At 36.9% G+C, this 17628-nt stretch overlaps 1 protein-coding gene across 1 annotated transcript in view; it reads left to right on the top strand.

Moving 5' to 3' along the window:
• The window catches only part of LOC108050873 (headcase protein), an 84025-nt gene that overhangs the window by 9472 nt on the left and 56925 nt on the right, over positions 1 to 17628 (top strand). The gene's annotated exons all lie outside the window — the stretch shown is intronic.

Genomic DNA, 17628 nt, shown 5'->3' with positions numbered 1-17628 from the left:
TCTCTCTTTCATCCGAACTATAGCTATCTCTATCCAGCTCCTGCGACACGACTGATTGCGCTTGTTGTGCGATAACCGTTGCCATTTGTATCTTTTCCATCTTTTGGCCATAACAATTTGACGCTTCATGACTTTGGATAGGGACAATATGCCACAGGCGAACGAAAGAGATAGGAATACCGTTCGAAAGAGATGGAGTGCTGTGTTCGTATCGTGTTAACAACAATTGCGTTTTGTTTAATTGAATAAGTGCCTGGGCGGTCCGGCAAATGTCAATGGCTTTTAGAGTACGAAAATAAATATAAAATTCGAGGCTTGAGGCGTTGATTGCAGACCAAAAAGGAAAAAAATAAAATAAAGCAAATAAAAAAAATATAGGGAACAGAGTGGAGACTCAAAAGGTCCCGACTTTAGCAGCATGACGAGGACATAAAACGCATTAAAGTCATTTTTTCTCCCCCCATTTTTGGGTGCATGCAACAGCGGCAACATCATTTGCCCCGTTTTGGGCAATAAAAGCAAATTATTTTTACGATCAAACCGCCGCAAATAAATAAATGCATTTTTGTAGGTTTTCTCCGCCAGCTTCTTCCTTTGTCGCTCCCCCTTTTTTGGCTTTTTCTCATTTTTATTTGGGAGGCGACGACAACAAATGCATTTTTATGCGTTCGCCCCAGGGCGGGACAGATCATTAGCGGAAGGGTTAAAAAATTCGCTAAAATAAAAAACGAAGGAAATGGGGAGCAAAACGAAACAAAAGGAAGCGCACCAAATTTCTTAATCGCATGACGGAATGGGAAAAAGTGTGGAAGGGAATTAAGCTAATTGCAGGATAATCAGCCGAAATTCATTTCCTGTGGCCCAGAAAAAAGTAAAGAAATGGGGGAAACGTGGACAGAGCTCCAGAATATAAGTATAGAATATTTATGATGTTTTTTCACTTTTTGAAGGAAGTTAAGGGAACGATATCATTCATGAGAGTATTCGATAAAGACTATAATTAAATTTGAAATGTTAGATATAGTTTTGACTTCATTAAAACTCTTTTAAATAAGCATTATATCTTAATATATCTTGTCTAAAATTATAATTAATTACTTTTCAAATATAACAATTTATTTTTAAATTTTTTATTCATAAATTTTTCTAGTTTTTTTCTCCATTGACCTTTGATGATTCCCCTAATCAACTCCATATCCAACGCAACCCATGGATCCACTCCCACAGAGTTGCAAAAAACTTTCTCACGCCATTATTTCTGTGTTCAATATTGTGCACTGCTGCCGAGCAACCCAATCACCGATATTTGTAATTAACAATAACACACAGTTATATATATAAAGTGTGCAACATGCAGGCCGCACTCTTTGGGGCAACGATCGCTTGCTTTTGATATCCGATGATCGAAGCGGATCGAAACGAATAAAATCGGAAGGGGAATGGCTTCATTTCATTGTGTGGCGGCAATTGCTGAAAGGCTCGTTGCACATGCGAAAAATGCAACGTATCTATTGCAGCATGCCACATCGATCGGCAACATCATCATCATCGGCAGCAGCAACTAAGACAAGTTTATTGAACTTGGGCAGGCGGTGGCGCCAGCGGCAATTAAAATTAAATGTTAAATGTGGCAACAGGAGAGCGGCAAGGGGCCAACTACTACAGTGTGTCCAACCTTAAACGGACAAAATGTTGTCGCTGATTCAATTAAAGAGCAAAAACTAATCAACGAAAATTGGGCTCGAAAAAGAAAGAGAGCAACAGAAAAAAAAACGAAGCACACACATGTGTAAAGCGAAGTAATTTTTTTGTTGTCTGCCTTAAAAAGTTAACTTTCACTTTCGAGTGCAACTCCTTTTCCCTTCTTTCTCTTCTTCACTCCACCTGATGACAGCCACCAGCAAATGATAATAAAAATGCAACATTTATTAAGGGGGGTACGAAGTGATTTGGGGGGACTTTTATCGATGATATGGCCGTTGCCTCGATCAACTTTACTTTCGTTTCGTTTTATTAAAAATGTGAGTGCAATAAAAAACTGCATTTGCCTGAGATTTAAATCAATAAAAATACATAAATTGCAAATGGTCAAAAGCAAAAGAAAGTGACACTCAAGCAGTAAGAAAAAACGGCGAGAAATTCATACCCAAAAACAAAACCTATAAATAAATATTTACACTTCTCGCCTTCGATTTGTGGCTTTCTGTCCTCGTTCCTGTTTCCTCGCTGACCTGGAAAATCGAAAGCCCTGAATACTTTATAATAAAAGCTGTTGCTGTCGATGCTTTTGTAATTGCTTTGACTGATAATATTACAGCTTCTTTTTCTTATTTCGCCTTCCTTTACTCGCAATTCTGTTGTTGATGTACGAGTTTCTTGGGGCTCGTGTTGAAATTGATTTTAATACTCTTCAAAGAGGTATTGTTAATAAAACCAAAAACATAATACATTATTTTGCTTGATTTTAGGCTTTGTTTTGCTATATTTTGCTAAAGTACCAAAAATCGTTATAATCGTATGACTACATAAGATAAATGATTGACCACTCCATCCTATAAATAAATTCAAGTACCAAGTTTCATAACAATCAGTTTACTTAATCATAATGGAAAAATTATTCTTAAAGGGTATTCGAATTTTCAGACGCCCCTATAAACCCTTTTTGTTTATCTTCTTCACTTTCTTTTGTTGTGGTTGTTTAACCTTCTTCGCCTGTTGCTGTAAAATAAATAAATAAATGCTAAAAATGGTTTACCCTTTGGCCATTTCGGCAAATGTCCTGCAATAATTTTTAGCATTCGACTGACAGCGGCAGAAATCTTGAAAGTGCGGGTGAGAAAGAGAAGGGGTGCTGTTGCACATGACCGTGTTGCATGACTTTGTAGTAAACCTGAAATTCAGTTTGGAGTTGACTTCGTTTCGTTTTTTATACAATTTTTTCTCGTTTCTGTCCCGCATCTTGTTTATGCACGCGATAAAATGGTTGTACAAAGAAACCAAGGAAAAAGCAAAAAAAATGGTTAAACGTAAATTCAGGCTACAACAAAAGCCTTGAACATCCGTTGCCAAGCTGAAGTTTCTGGGGTCTTAATCTTAAGGTAGCATCTGCTGGGCAGGCTGACATCCAACTCTTTTTAATTTTTCTTTATTTCTGGGGAAGGGTGAGGGGTTTTCTTATCAACAGTTGAACTTGTCAAGGTTTGGCCTAGGCCTATAAACAAGGTCAGAACAGAACGGGATTTGTTTCAGCTTTTACTTTATCATACTGTTGATTTTTAATTCCCATCAAGGAAGGTAAAAAAGACATAATGGTTGGGGAAAATTTTAAAAATATCTCTCATCCGTAAAAACTTGCATTACATAAAATTAAGTTTATTGCCACTATTTAGTATCTTATACCAAATCCTTTCCATCAATTCAAAACTAATCTCAAATATATTTTTTTTTCTTTGCAGGTAAGTGAAGTTGCCTCAGAAGATGTGCTCCACCTTCTCAAGTGCAGAGGCCATAAATCGCGGCAAGTGGCAAACGAAGAACTTTAGCTTTACGGCCAGGTGGGAGGGTGATTAATGGGCAGAGATGGGGTTTTCTCGGGGAGCAGCTCCCTGAACTCCCTGAATTATTTGTAGACGCTTTAAGTTAAACGCTCCCCGTGGCGCCATAAACAAAAAACATTTAAGCGCAGTTTAACGGTTCAATGACATAATGAATTTAAACACTAGGAAAAAATAGATTATTTAAAAGTGTAGTGTAGTGGAAAGAAATGTAGTTTTTGCGCTTTAGTTGAATTTATTATTGTTATACCCGTTACTCGTAGAGTAAAAGGGTATATTGTATTCGTGCAAAAGTATGTAACAGCTAGAAGGAAGCGTTTCCGACCCTATAAAGTATATATATTCTTGATCAGGGTCACTAGCCGAGTCGATATAGCCATGTCCGTCTGTCCGTCTGTCCGTCTGTCCGTCTGTCCGTCTGTCCGTCTGTCTGTCCGTCTGTCTGTCTGTCTGTCTGTCCGTATGAACGCTGAGATCTCGGAAACTATAAAAGCTAGAAGATTGGCATTTTGCATGCAGATTCTAGGAGTTCCTACGCAGCGCAAGTTTGTTTCAAAAAGGTGCCACGCCCCCTTTAACGCCCACACTCGCTTATATACGATTTTAAAAATTTAAATATTTCGGAAAAGTAAAAATGCAGTTTTATTGTGTTTATCAATACCTATCGAAATGTAGAAGAAATTTTTCAAATCGGACCATTCGTTAAAAAGTTATGCGTGATCAAAGTTTCTATCTCCATCTCCCTCGCACTCCCTTTACCTTAGTAACGGGTATCTGATAGTCGGGGCACCCGACTATAGCGTTCTCTCTTGTTTTTAATTTAATGTCATTAGGTTTGTACTGTACTTTACCAACCAAATTATGTGATTTATTTGTTTTTACAACCTTTAGGTTAGTACGTTTCTAAAGTCAAAGATTCTATAACTGCTCTGTTATTAGTAAGATTATTTTTCGCTGTGCATCAGCCGCTTGCAACAAGAAAAGCTGGCTAACAAAAGAGGATCCTAGGAGCCAGGACTCGTCTGCTGCCTTGCTAATTAGCTGCATTCATAATTTCGTGCACATTATTTACATGCTAAGCAGGCGCCGACAAAAGGAAAGGAAAAGGAGGGGAATTGAAGCTCAGACAGAAGGCAACCGCAGTGTGGTTGCCACGCCCTCCTGCTCCTCTTGCAGCCCCCCTTTTTTTTCGCCTCCTGTCTTGGCTCATTTACAGTTATGCAGAGCATTCCTTGCCAACTTTGCAAAGAACTCTTACAACTGCGAAAAGAACAAAAAGAAGGCTAAAAGGCTGAGGGCCAAGAGGTGCCAGCGTGTTGCAAGTGAAAACTTTTTTAATTGAATACATTTTTCAAGTTTATTTTGTATATTGAACCCAGGCAGCTGAGCAAGTTTCTTAAGTGTGGCAAGCAAACGTGGCTTGCAGTTTACTCACCCTTATAATTTTTCGTAGAGTGTAAACGACTGCACTTGGCTTAAAGCTAACTTAAGCTGAAGTTGGTTTTTTGTCATCCTCGATATTCTAAGGCTTCTCTCGCAGCGGGATGTTTTCTTTTAACTCGTTTTTTATTCCTTTGCTTTGTCTTTTTTTCTTGGCTTTGACTTTGGCTATGGGATTTCGTTAAGCACTATGTTATATGACCATTATAAACCGATTATTTGTGAAATCAAAATTTAAAATTTATAAATTAATTTTTGTTTGTGACAAAAACCATAGAACGTCAAAAAGTTACTAAAAAGGATTTAATATTAAATTATTTTCGATGGATCAACTTTATCTAGGGAGCTCTTAAGTCAGCTTTTGTGGCACCCACACAAAGGTCCTTTAAGCTGCGTCCCCTCAATCGATAAAATATTTAAATGCCAGCAATCAATTTCCATTTCTCGCTACTCGAAGCGAATTATCCTGGCGCCATCTTGGCAGACACTTTCCGAGAGCCATATCAAGTGGCCCCAGAGGTGCCACATAGAACCTCCCCCCCACTCTATTGTGATTTATAGAGAAGATAAAGTGGGGGCGGGGCAGGCAGAAGGTCAGACACGCTAATTACCCGATCAACTGTCGTCCTTCCTCTTCGCAAGCACTCAACTTGTGCCGGGAAAACTCGGAATGGTAGCCGCCAGACATTTCATTCATTCAACTTTATGGCTGGCTGTCGTCTGGCTAATACGTAACTTTTATTTTTCAATTTTGCCGCAACTCTTTCGTTATTTTCTTTTTTGCCCTTGCTGGTTGGTTTTCATGTTTTGTCAACATTTTTCCGCTTTGTTTGTTTCGTCTGGCTTTTCCTTAATTTCCCCCCTTTTGTTGGTTATCCTTTGGCTCTTTTATGATTACAGTTTTTTGTGGCCATTGTGCAGTTTGCATCCACAAATCAATTTTCCACTAGTCAATTTCAATTATTCAATAATTGTTTATTGTCGACATTAATTTCGGTTTGTCATCCTCGCTGATTTGCATTTTGAAAATGGAAAAACGACAGAGGAAAATCCAAATCGAATATTGCCTATAAAAAAGTCAAAGCTCAAATTCGGTTTTGTGGCCATAAAAAGCTTTGTTTTTGGCCACTTGGCTGCCAGCTGCTGCCACTTTTCAGTTTTCAACTTTTGGTTTTTCTCTTTTTTCGTTCATTACGCAGCCTGTCAAATTAAATTTGACTTGCGGTTGCCAAATTCGTAAACGCTCACAGAAATAACAAAAACGACAAAAAATATCAACAAATAAAAAGAAACAGATACAAAAATGTCAAAAGCACAACAAAATAAAGTAAAACAAAAGCGTATGAAACAAAATACGCGACTTGCTTTGCAATCAGAGTGCAATTTTTATTTCAGTTCTGAGACTTTAATTTTGACTATTTTTTATGGGTGGCAGAAGTTGCTCTTTTACTGCTATTTAAATGTGATGTTCGCTTCTTCATTCTTGTAGATTATGATAATTATTTTTAATTAAAAAAAATATTTATGTGTATTGTTTATGTTCATTTTTTCATTTGTGTTAATTGTTACAAATTATTTATTATTCTCATTGACATTTATGTTTTTAAATTCCCATCTTTAATGTTCCTTTTTAATTTTCGGAAATAATTCTCAATAACTTTGAGTTCATTTTTGGATGTTTCATGGCACGGAGAATAAAGATTTATTTATGTTTTTATTCCCCGTTCGGTTCTTAAATTTATTTTGTAATTAAATCGCACTTAGATTTTATGATTATTTCATTCTTTACAAGTGATGATTCAACGATTTCCTCGTATAAGTTCTTATATTTCACTCCATCCTTCGCTTATTGCATTTAATTAACTTGCTGGCCGCTGAGAAATATTACTCATACGCCAGAGTATCCGATCCGCTCGATCGCTGAAATTGGCCATAGAAAAACGCGTTTAAAACGAGTTGTTCAATGCAAAAAAAATAAAAATTGTGTGCGTAGCTCAATAACTTACTACCTTTCTCTCTCTTTTTCTCTAACCAAATGCGAAGCGATTGCACAAAAAAACGTGCCACGCATTTGAGTGAAGTCAATCACACGCCCGTTGTTTTTAATGCTTCTTTTTTTTATTTATTTATTGCACTGGGAGGTAAATGCACTTTACACACGCCGCCACGCCCCATTTTCCACCCAGTTTTTCCCATTTTACGCAAGTAACAACAAAGTGTACACGGGCAAATTTTATGAAATATTCACATTGCATTAGGCGACAATTTATGACTTTTAATTAACCATCCGAACAAGTTGACGAAAAAAAAACTTAGTTTTATTTTCACATTTGCATATTGATTAAAATGTTGATAAAAAGAAAAGTGCAGAAAAGTTACAAATGCACAGGAATTCGAATTGATATTATTTTGAAAAAATAACTGCCCGTGATAAAGCACCATCCATTTAACTGTCAATTTCTAGTTAGCAAATAAGCAGTGGCAAGTGTAGAAAACTATAGAAAAATCCAACCAGATAAGCCCAGTGGGTGGGGAGTTAGGGAAGCCTTGAACGTGCCACGAATAAATAAAAAGCGGCAAAGTGAAATACCAAAACAAAGCATTCGGAAATAGTGGTCCACCGGCAATGGTTCTGTATCCCTACTACCACTTTGATATACAGTCAAAACTTTTTAACAAAAAAAATGTATAGGGGTAAAAAACTAATATAAACATCAATGAAATGAATAAATTTTCTTTCCGTACAAATGAAATAAGGTAATATAAAGATATTAACTAGTTTATATTTGAAAGCAAATATATATATATTTATATAAAATTTTTCATGCCTTATAGAGGTAGTGCTACCTTCTACTATTTAGTCGCCATGGCCCTGTATGCTTCTTTTCCCTGAGTTCTTAAGCCCTGTCTGCATTATTTTTATTGTACCGCTTCTGCTGTTGTTTTTGTAACCTTGGGGCTTTGTTTCAGCGGGCATTAAACTACGAATACGACTATGGGAAAGAAGAGTAGCTCCAAGTTAGCGAGCGAGAGGGGATAGAGCGAAAGCCTACGATATCAGTGTCAATATTGCGCTCGAACGCCGTGTAATTCTATTAATTATATTTATAAATTACACGCACATATACTAGAGTAGGCATTGCCACACAGATGCACTGGGAATTCAATTTTTTATTTATTTTATATGATAATATTTCACATCATACCTGTTGTATTTTGTGCCAGCTATTTTCTTGTTTAATGTTTTTGTAATTATTGTTGATTATTATTATTGATCCATAATAAGCCAAGAAATCTACGAAAGCTAGCCGTACTAGTAACAATAGATCAATTTTATTAAAAACTATTTTTTTAATACATTTTTTTTTAAGAGCTGGGTTTTGTCTTTTATTAGTTTGATTGCATTTAATTTACTAAATATTATTATTTGCCATATCATTTTTAATTTATAAATTAGGTAATTTAATAGTGAAAATATCCCAAAGTTATTTTCTGTGTATACTGGCACACCGATGCGCGATGCAGTCATTGCAACAGACTCGCTGCTTCGCCGTTTTTCAATGGATCTGTCCTTGGCAAAGTGCATTGCCGGCAGCGACGTCGGCGTCGCAGTCGGCGTCAACAGAGCGTTGCATTGCGTTCATTCGCCTCGAGTGCAGTTGCAATTGCAATTTTACAGTCTGCTCTTTGCTGCCGCAACTCTGCTGCAGCGCTGCCCTGAGTTTGTGCCGCCTGCTTTTGCTTAATTTATTGACTTGGCTGCGGCAATTTATTTGCCAAGCGACTAAAACTTCAATTACGCACGCACTTTCTAAAAATACAGCACCAAAAAAATAAAGTGACTCTGGAAAAAGGCCGAAAATTGTTCAGTTTCATTTTAATTTTCGGTTTCTCGGGTTGCTGCAAATATTTATGAAACAAACTTTATATTGTGGTCACAAAAGACTTGCATTGTTGTTTGAGGGCTGCGAAAAGGAAAGTACACAAACACACGCTAAGTGGGTCACTTGAAAAGATCAGCTGTCATGTATATATGCATACAACTGGGGTCGAAATTATAGCTCTGAGCGGGGTCTTAAAGTAAATGATTTCACAATCCATATAAGTATTTCAAGGAACTTAAAAATGACCGTTCCCCCAACTTATAAAGATAAATTATATGTCATTGATCAAACAATGTCTACACCCCCACCTTAGATCGATACGAAATTGGAAAAATGATTGTTTTTCAAGTACTTGGCAAGTACTTTGGTGCTAGTAATTTATACACAGCTGTGTGTATATAGCGAAGTTTTCAGGCTCAAGGCTTGAGGTTGGTTTTGATAAGAAGAGTTTTGAACAAAGGAAAGGGGCCTGACATTATCGATTTTATTTTTTTTTAAGCTGCAGCTGGCACTTGAGCAAACATCGTCGCCTTATCAGGACTAAACTTTGACTTTCATTTACAAGATTTTGCATGGAGTAGAAGAATGGAGCCCTTTCATTAGCTAACCATTAATGAGAATTATATTGACAATTGTTCTGCGGTTGTTTGTTCGCCGCGATCAATGGATTTTCTTTGTTTTCGCTTGGGTTTCCTTTCTCGGCGCCATCGACTGGTCACTTGACTTAACCTTTTGCCACGCCTACGTCTACGTCCACAGAAAATCCGATTATTCACATGAGATAAAGATTCGAACAAATTTTTGGCCAATATGCCATTTCAAAATTAATATTCTCACGGCGCAAAGTTTTGGTTTTCTCTCTGATTTTTGCAGTTTCGTTTTCAATTGCATTTTAGTGTCTGTTGATTTCCTGCTCTGTTGAAATCTCCCCTCCTCGTTTTAATATTTTCTTACACTGAGAACAAGTATTTATAAATCGTTTTGGGGATGAATTTTGTATGTAGTCAATCAGAAAGTATTTTTAAAATATATGAGATCTAGGAAAATTTTCTAAGTAACTATGAAATTTATTTTCTTATCACAAGATAACGTAAAATGAATATGTTACTTTTTATTATGAATATAAACTTTTAAATTGCATTTTTTTTGCTCTCTGCACAACATTTGTTTCTTGTTTATTGCCATCGTCGTTGTCTGACGATTTTTGTCAGTTGATCTTTGACACATCTCAGGGTGCGGCTCTTCAGCTCTTCCCCCTGTGATTTTTTGTTGATTTTCGGCTTTTTTGGCCTGCTTTGATTGGTTTTCTGTTTTTTTTTTTTTGAGCTGTGAGTAGGTGACTTTTCAGCTGTTTCAGATGTTTATCATGTCTCTTCCTCTTCTTCGAGCGACATGTGCACGTACAGCAATTGTTTTTATTTTTTTTAGATTTTTTAGCCTTCTGTTTGTATTGGCAGCATGTTCCTTTGTGATGGGCGATTAATTGCATATTAATTTTGTTTATTTTTAAGGGGGTTGAGGCACCGCCGATCTTGGCACGTTTCCTGCGGTAAGTGGGTGAAATGAAAAAACTCAAGCAAAAGCAAACAAAATCCACACAATAATAGCAAATAAAATGTGCTTAAAATTTCGTGCGCGTGTTGGCAGGTTTTTTCATATTATTTTTTGTCTTGTCCCTCGTCGCAGCGTGAGAACAAAAAACGAAACTCTGCTTTAAGTTTTTTAATTAGTTTTTTAGTTCAAAGCACCTGTCACTCTGAAACAAAAAATGTAATTTCCAAACTGCATCGAAGCTGAAATGGAATGGAAATTTTCGCTTTCAATTTGGGTAACTTGAATGCAATCTCCTTGTTGCCATCTCTTTCTGCTTCTGTTTGCCACGCCCACCCTTTTCAGTTGGCAGCTGCCAACGACCGTTATTTTTCTATTACCCGTGTTCGCTTTTTTGCAACATCATCTTCATTAGCGATCGGTAGCAAAGGCATGGTGGTTCAAACTGTTGGGATTAGGCGATCCAAATAGGAATTTAAAAATTATAAGCTTTAAAAAATACTTAAATGTTGGCTTCACTTTAAAAATGCTAATTTACAAAATGTTTATTTATAAATTGTTCATTTATACAATGTTACTAATCTGCAAATTTATATTATTAATATGTTTTGATTATAATTGAATTAGTCCCACTGTTCACGTCATTTTCCCTGCTGCTTCTTTTTGATCATCTGCTGCTGCAATGGCAAATAAATTCGTTTTTTTTCTGCTTCTGTTACAAGTTACTTAAACAATTGCCTAGTTGTGGTTGTTAGTTTTGTTGTTTACCTTTTTTTTTTTTGCGCTTTGCACAATTTTGCGTTTGTTGAACCTCGTTTGTTGTAGCTTTTGCTTTTGTCTTTCGCTCTGTGTGTGATTGTTGCAAAATTAATTTTTAAGTGTATGAAGTAGAAAGCTCAACAAGTGGGCAATTGTGGGCGTGGGCTTTTCAGACAATTTGTCCATATGCTTGTTGTTTTTGCCGGCGTCTAATTTGAGTAATTATATTCAAATTTAAAACCATGTAAATTTCTTACAAAATTATTTGCATTTAAATTGCCTCAGCGGGCAGAGCGCGAATGAACGTCATTGTTAACAATTATTGTGAATTACCTATAACAAAAAAAAAAAAAGAAAAAGATTTGCTTTTGTGCTGCTGGCTTCTCATTTTCTCGATTTTTTTCCCTCTTTCTCGGGCTTTAAATGAAACCAAATTGAACTTGCCGCCCACACAATGAGAACGCGTTCTCTTTCTTTTCACCACCCCCCTTATATGGCCCTCTCTTTCACTATATTGATACAGCTCTGAATTGCTGACATCATACTATTATTATTGTTATTGTTGTTTTTGCGTTAGCTAGAAATTGCAATGCACTTTTAAGTCAACTTGTTGTCGCTCTAACAGTAAAATGGCAAATAGCTATAAAAGCAACAACGACAACGACTAAAGCTGCTCAATCGAACGAGTCGAATGATTCACTCTTCAACTTGCATAATATGTGTGCACGGGAAAAAGGGAAATTCCGGAATTTAATCAGTAAATATAAAAAAATTGAAATAATATTATAATACGCATTGAAATAATAACTCTAGGTAAAGTTTCCTTTCATAAAAATACTAGTGATTGGTTTCGGTTTTTTGCAATGGTTCATTTCACAATTATACAACTATTCTTTCTGCATACAAAATTAAACTTTTATAAGTTTTTTGAAGTGCATTTCCATCACGTATGGAAACCTAAGAAAGCAGCTAATTATCCGTAATTAATGAAATGTCACTGCACACATATCGCTTTAATCGATGAACGCAAATGGATTGGAACAGTTTGCTAAGTCGTATGTAGATGGCTCTAATTGAATATTGCAGTAATTAAAAAAATATTCTAGATGCCGGCGAATTTATCGCTTTTGTTTGAATAACAATTTAACGCTTTGTAATTTATGGATTGCATTGAGTGAAATCTATTTTTACACCATGCACTTAATAACGTTTGTGATGATGACATTGTCTGGTGGTCTTGACACTGGTGTCACTAATAAAATTATAATACATGGGCGTTTTCCGAGTGCTTTATACCATTTTCCAAGACCTCCGGTTGCTCAATTAGTCATGTCAAGTGGTGCGAGCTCTTTATTATTATTATTATTTGTTATTATTGTTTTTTTGCTTTTTATTATTTTGCTGTTATTATTTATTAAATATCGCTCTGCCCGCTCCTTTGTTTGAGCTCGGCGCATTACTTTATTTTTGTTATCTTTTTCCCAGCGGGTTTACGTTCTTATCGCTGGCATACTCGGCGTATGCTTAATTTAAGTATACTCGGAAATGTTCCTCCTCGATAGCTATGTCACTCCCGATTTGAGACGAGATATCCGCTATATTCCCTAAGGAAATAAGTTTGTTTTTCATTCTTAACTTGGATGCTGTTTTAACTGGTTTTTTCAAGAATTTTTTTTGAATTTTTTTTGGACCCGAAAAAAATAACCCTTTTGTTGTCATAAGTTTGAGGCACATTTGTTATGGGAAGTGGAGAAAGAGCTGCAAACCCAAGTCTAGCCCTATCTTAATAAGAAATCTCCCGACCGCATAAATAACACTTAACATGTTGTGGTCTCAACACATTCGGCCCTTAGTCCCTTTCTGTTGTCTCACTTCCCCTTTTCCCCTTTTTTGACCATATTTCATACGAAATTTGCTTGTTATTTTGTGTACATATATATTTTTCTACTCTTTATAAAAGGTTGTTAGAATTTGGTTAGAAAGTTTTTTTGCTTGTAAGATATCTTATTTGTTAGATCTGCATTTCCTTCATTAGTCCACTTGTGAAGTTAAAATCTGCAATTTTTAAAGTTTGGCTAAACAGATATTTTTGAATTAAATGATTATTTATTTTGTATAGCTTTTTTTTTGCAATTTTTCATTTGAATATTTTTGTTGATTGTTTTTTCTTTATTTAAAGTCACAAGAATTTTACCTAAGCAAACTGAAAGGTAACTTAAATAGCTAGTTGGGGTATGGAAATGTAGTTCTTTTGGGTAAGAAAATATAGCAAACCATTTGTGGTCATATTATGGTGGTTTTTCCCTCCTTTCTCCCCCATCAAAGTTGTCAACAAAATAGAGTAAAAAGTGGCACAGAGCCGAGCCGCCTTTGTAGTTTTGCCCCAGCAAACATGTTTGGTTTTGGTCTAATTATGCTGCCATGTGGGTTGCCGTGTTGTTAAGTGAATTGCCTTTGCCTTGTGACTCGACTAATTTCGTTTGTTTACGTTTGGCTGTCCGCTCGCTAATGAATTTTAATTGCAATCTGGCAGGGAATGCACTGTGACCCCTACGAAAGGGAATTCCCACAATTTTCCGCTGACATTTTCCCTAGTATTTTAACCCCAGAATTTTCACGCCAACGCCCACGTAACAAATTGTGGCGATGAGGTGATGATGACTCAACCCAAAAGGGGAGGTGGTTGTTTTATTTATTTTTTTTTCTTTTAACAATATGCGTTGGCTGACCACAGACAACAATTACACAATTATGCGAGAGAGAGACGGCGGGGAACGTGCCGTAAAAGCCTTGAATTAATTAAAAATCTAAGCCTAAGCTTGGCGGTCATAAATAAGCCAGACGGCCACAATAATATAACAATGCCACTGGCCGACAATAATATTGTTTAACAGCCACAAGAAGAAAGGCACATAAAAATGATTTTGTAAGCAATATAAGTACAAAACATGATTCAGAAATTATGTACTCATTTTTAGGAGTTTACCTGTTTGATAATTGCAATTAAAGTTTAAGTGCGATTTGCTTTTTCATACAGCGCGAGACATGGCTTTTAAATCATTTACGGCTTGCTGATTGAATGTTGATCGATTTAAAAGTGTTTATAAATAAAGCTTAGACCGTATTTCTACAGAAAGCAAACTGCACATTTTGTAAATATTTGTGATTTGTCAATATAATATAGAGGAGCCATAAAAACGGTTACCCATTCAAGTTTTTGAGAGAGTTCTTCAACAAAACGTTTTATATGATTTATAATGCTGATGTTAAATTTTCAGATTTTCGACTTTGCGTTTCGAAATCGTTTAAAGTTTTCCTACGCACTGTAGCTGTGCTTAATTGAATGCATAAATCAAACGAGTGCATTCATTTAGAGTCCTCAATCCCGCCCCTCGTTGGCATGTCAAGTGTCAGTTACACAAAACTCTGAAAATGTGGATTAAAAATGGGTGGAGTTCGAATCACCTCGAATCGTGCCTTTGTCTATCGGCGTCCCAAAGAAATAGTTAGATACAAAAAATAACAAATGAAACGAAAATCGACGGAGCACTGAAAAAATATTGCCAATTAGAATTAATGTGAGCACTCGCGATGAGATTTCGTAGTCGCATAGTCGGACATGTTTCCAATTATTTTTGAATATTTCTCTGCTATTTGCACTTGTCGGTATTTGGCTGGTCCAAAGTAACGAAAAAATACATTGATTTATAGAGGAAGTTTGCCGGGCTCAAAGAGCCGCCGCTGACAGCTCAATTTGTCATGAGATACAGATACTGCAGACACACGTAACTCAAAGTTAGACACCGAATCGGCTGGGTTTTTGGATTTTTGAGTTCGACCTTCTCCTGGTTGCTATTTGCCTAAAGATCTTTTAACTGGTATTACGCATGGGAGTCTCCGAGTCCCCGATATTTGTTATCCGCTGTTTGAGCTACTCAAATATTGATTGATCACAAATTCTGCGAACAGCAAAGAGTCTCTAAAATTTGGCAGATTTTCTGGCATATTAAGTCAAGGGGAAAAGGTTACTAATACTTAAATATTGAATTAGCTGCTCAGCCTTCATGGAAAGATCTTTTTGACACTCATTCATTATAATTGTTCTGTTGTATCTTCTTAAAAATGTGTTGATACTTCAATAATTCTAACCATTTACATTTTCAATATTCAATGAATTCATTAATGCAAAGTAAGACTTAAATACTTTAACATTCCACTATATCGATCGTAAGCCCTGTGTTGAAGTTCTGAGGTCCAGTAAATATACAAATTAGTATGTAAATGTTTTTCTTTCACACGAAATTTCCGCGCACATGGGTTAAATGTAATTAAATGTGTTTACCCGACAAAAGCCGAGAAAAGGAGGCATTAATTAAACAGAAAATAATATTCAAATGTGTCCATGTCTGGGCCTGGCTTACACATGTTGCCCATCGATCTGACGCCCTGTTTTCGTTTCCCCCTTCTCACTTCTATTGAATCATTTGAATACGAAATAAAATGTTAGTGACTCTGGCAAAAGTTGGGGCAATTAATTTGACGCCTCTGGAAAAAAAATGTGTCCCCACATGTGTTGCAAGAGAGCCACAAAATCCATTTTAATTGCAAAAACTGTGCGTGTGGCATGAGAAGTGAAAAGGGATCAAGTCACAGTTGCCGCCTGGCCTGCTCTATATATACATAGAGTGGATATAGTGGATACTATGCTGTATGTTTGTGTATCTATGAACTTGCCACCGCAAAACACGCGAGCTGCTGCGGTCTAGTTGCTGCCCTCTCCTTTAGTTTGGCCCCACAAAAACTTGGCAACTTTACACATTTGCCCCAACTTCGCCAACTAACATTGCATATTTGTCCAAAGTAATGAGACTTTTCACAGCTCTTTTTTTTTCTTGCTGTCCTCCGGCGTTTTTGTAGTATTTTTTGTGTAGCACAGCGTGAAGTCGAAGTTGTCTCCTAGACAGCCTCAACAAAATGCATTATGGGAATTTTGTGGCATTTTCATTAACAGCTCTCCACCTCCTCCTTCTTTCATATGTGAGTCTGGCTCGCTGTGTGTGTCTTGGTTTTAATTTGTTTGCGATTAACACGCGAGCGTAAAAAATATATACAAGTTTTGGAGTACTTTTTTTGTGATTCATATTGGGGTGAGGCTTCAAAAATGGGAGGTGCACAGATTAGGTAAGATTTGAAAAGGATTATATATACTCAAGGAAAAAAAGCCACGACGGCTGAAGCTTTTACAAGTTTTATTCAAATAACTAGTAATATAAAATGCCATTAGATGTGATATGTTCATTATTGAACATTGAAGGAATAATAGTGCTTGCAAATCATTATTTCTTTTTTTTAAATCACGGAAAATAATTCTTAAACAAGTATTTTCCTAGTGGCATTTGTTTAATTCTTAAAGTAGAAAAACAGATTGACTAGAAGCTTACTAAAGACGAATGGGGAATTTTCCTTTCTTCGGTCTGTGTTGATTTTCTTCCAGCTGAAGGAGCCTTAAATTTCTGGCTAGCAGCTGCTGACGTTGGCAAATTTATAGGAGCCCCTATCGAATCCCCCCTCCCCGCTGACGTCCCCTTTTTGGGCCAACACCTCTTTGTGGGGCCCGCCTGACCACTCGCAATTAATTAGCGGCAATGAGCTGTGGCCTCTGCCTCCAAAAGTTTCGGTTTCGGTTCCAGCTTCGACTTCAGTTTATGGCAACTAATGTGCGTCGTTGTTTGTGTTGTTTGCGCTGTTATTGCTCTCTTTATGCTGCTGCAACATCAACATTATTTGTACGTTTCTTGCTGCTTGCCTTGTGCTGCTTGGCTGGCCAATGTCTGGCTAATTTTCTATTTATTTGACCACAAACTCAGATGGAGCACCATCGCACCGCCATAGCGCTCACATGGATAAGGCGCACTCCGGCTAATTTATGGGTTTCTTGCACTCTGGCCGGGCCCGGGAAAGGCATTAAAGCCTTTATTCCCCCGGCTATTGGCTATATTCGCTCAACTACTACTGCTCTAGCTTAAAGTTTGAGTTCGTGCCGGAAAGGAGACCACCGCACCCAGAATGGTGGCCTGTTGCTCCTCGGGAGTTGGAGAGGAGATCCCAGAACTAGTTTACTTTCAGCGACTGTCCGATGCTCATCAACCTGATTTGACTAAAGAAAAAAAACAATCACGACTTGCAACACAGAAAAAACGAGGACGGAAGCTAACTTCGGCAAGCCGAAGTTTTAATACCCTTGCAGACTTTGCCGAAATTGCTAAAACTGAAAAAGTAGCCAAAGGAATAAGGTATACATAAATAAACTAGATTTTCATCGTTTAATGTCAATTGCTTTTATACTGCAAAAATGTCATATAAAAATAGAAAAAAGGGATACTTTCGCAGCCTTTAACTATTTTTCCTACGGAAGCTATAAGAAATAGACGTCCGATCGG

This window comes from Drosophila rhopaloa, unplaced genomic scaffold (genome assembly GCF_018152115.1).
Source record: "Drosophila rhopaloa isolate 14029-0021.01 unplaced genomic scaffold, ASM1815211v1 contig_167, whole genome shotgun sequence".
In the NCBI taxonomy this organism is placed as follows: domain Eukaryota; kingdom Metazoa; phylum Arthropoda; class Insecta; order Diptera; family Drosophilidae; genus Drosophila; species Drosophila rhopaloa.
The sequence above is the reverse complement of the archived record's forward strand: the minus strand, read 5'-3'. Positions and strand labels throughout refer to the sequence as shown.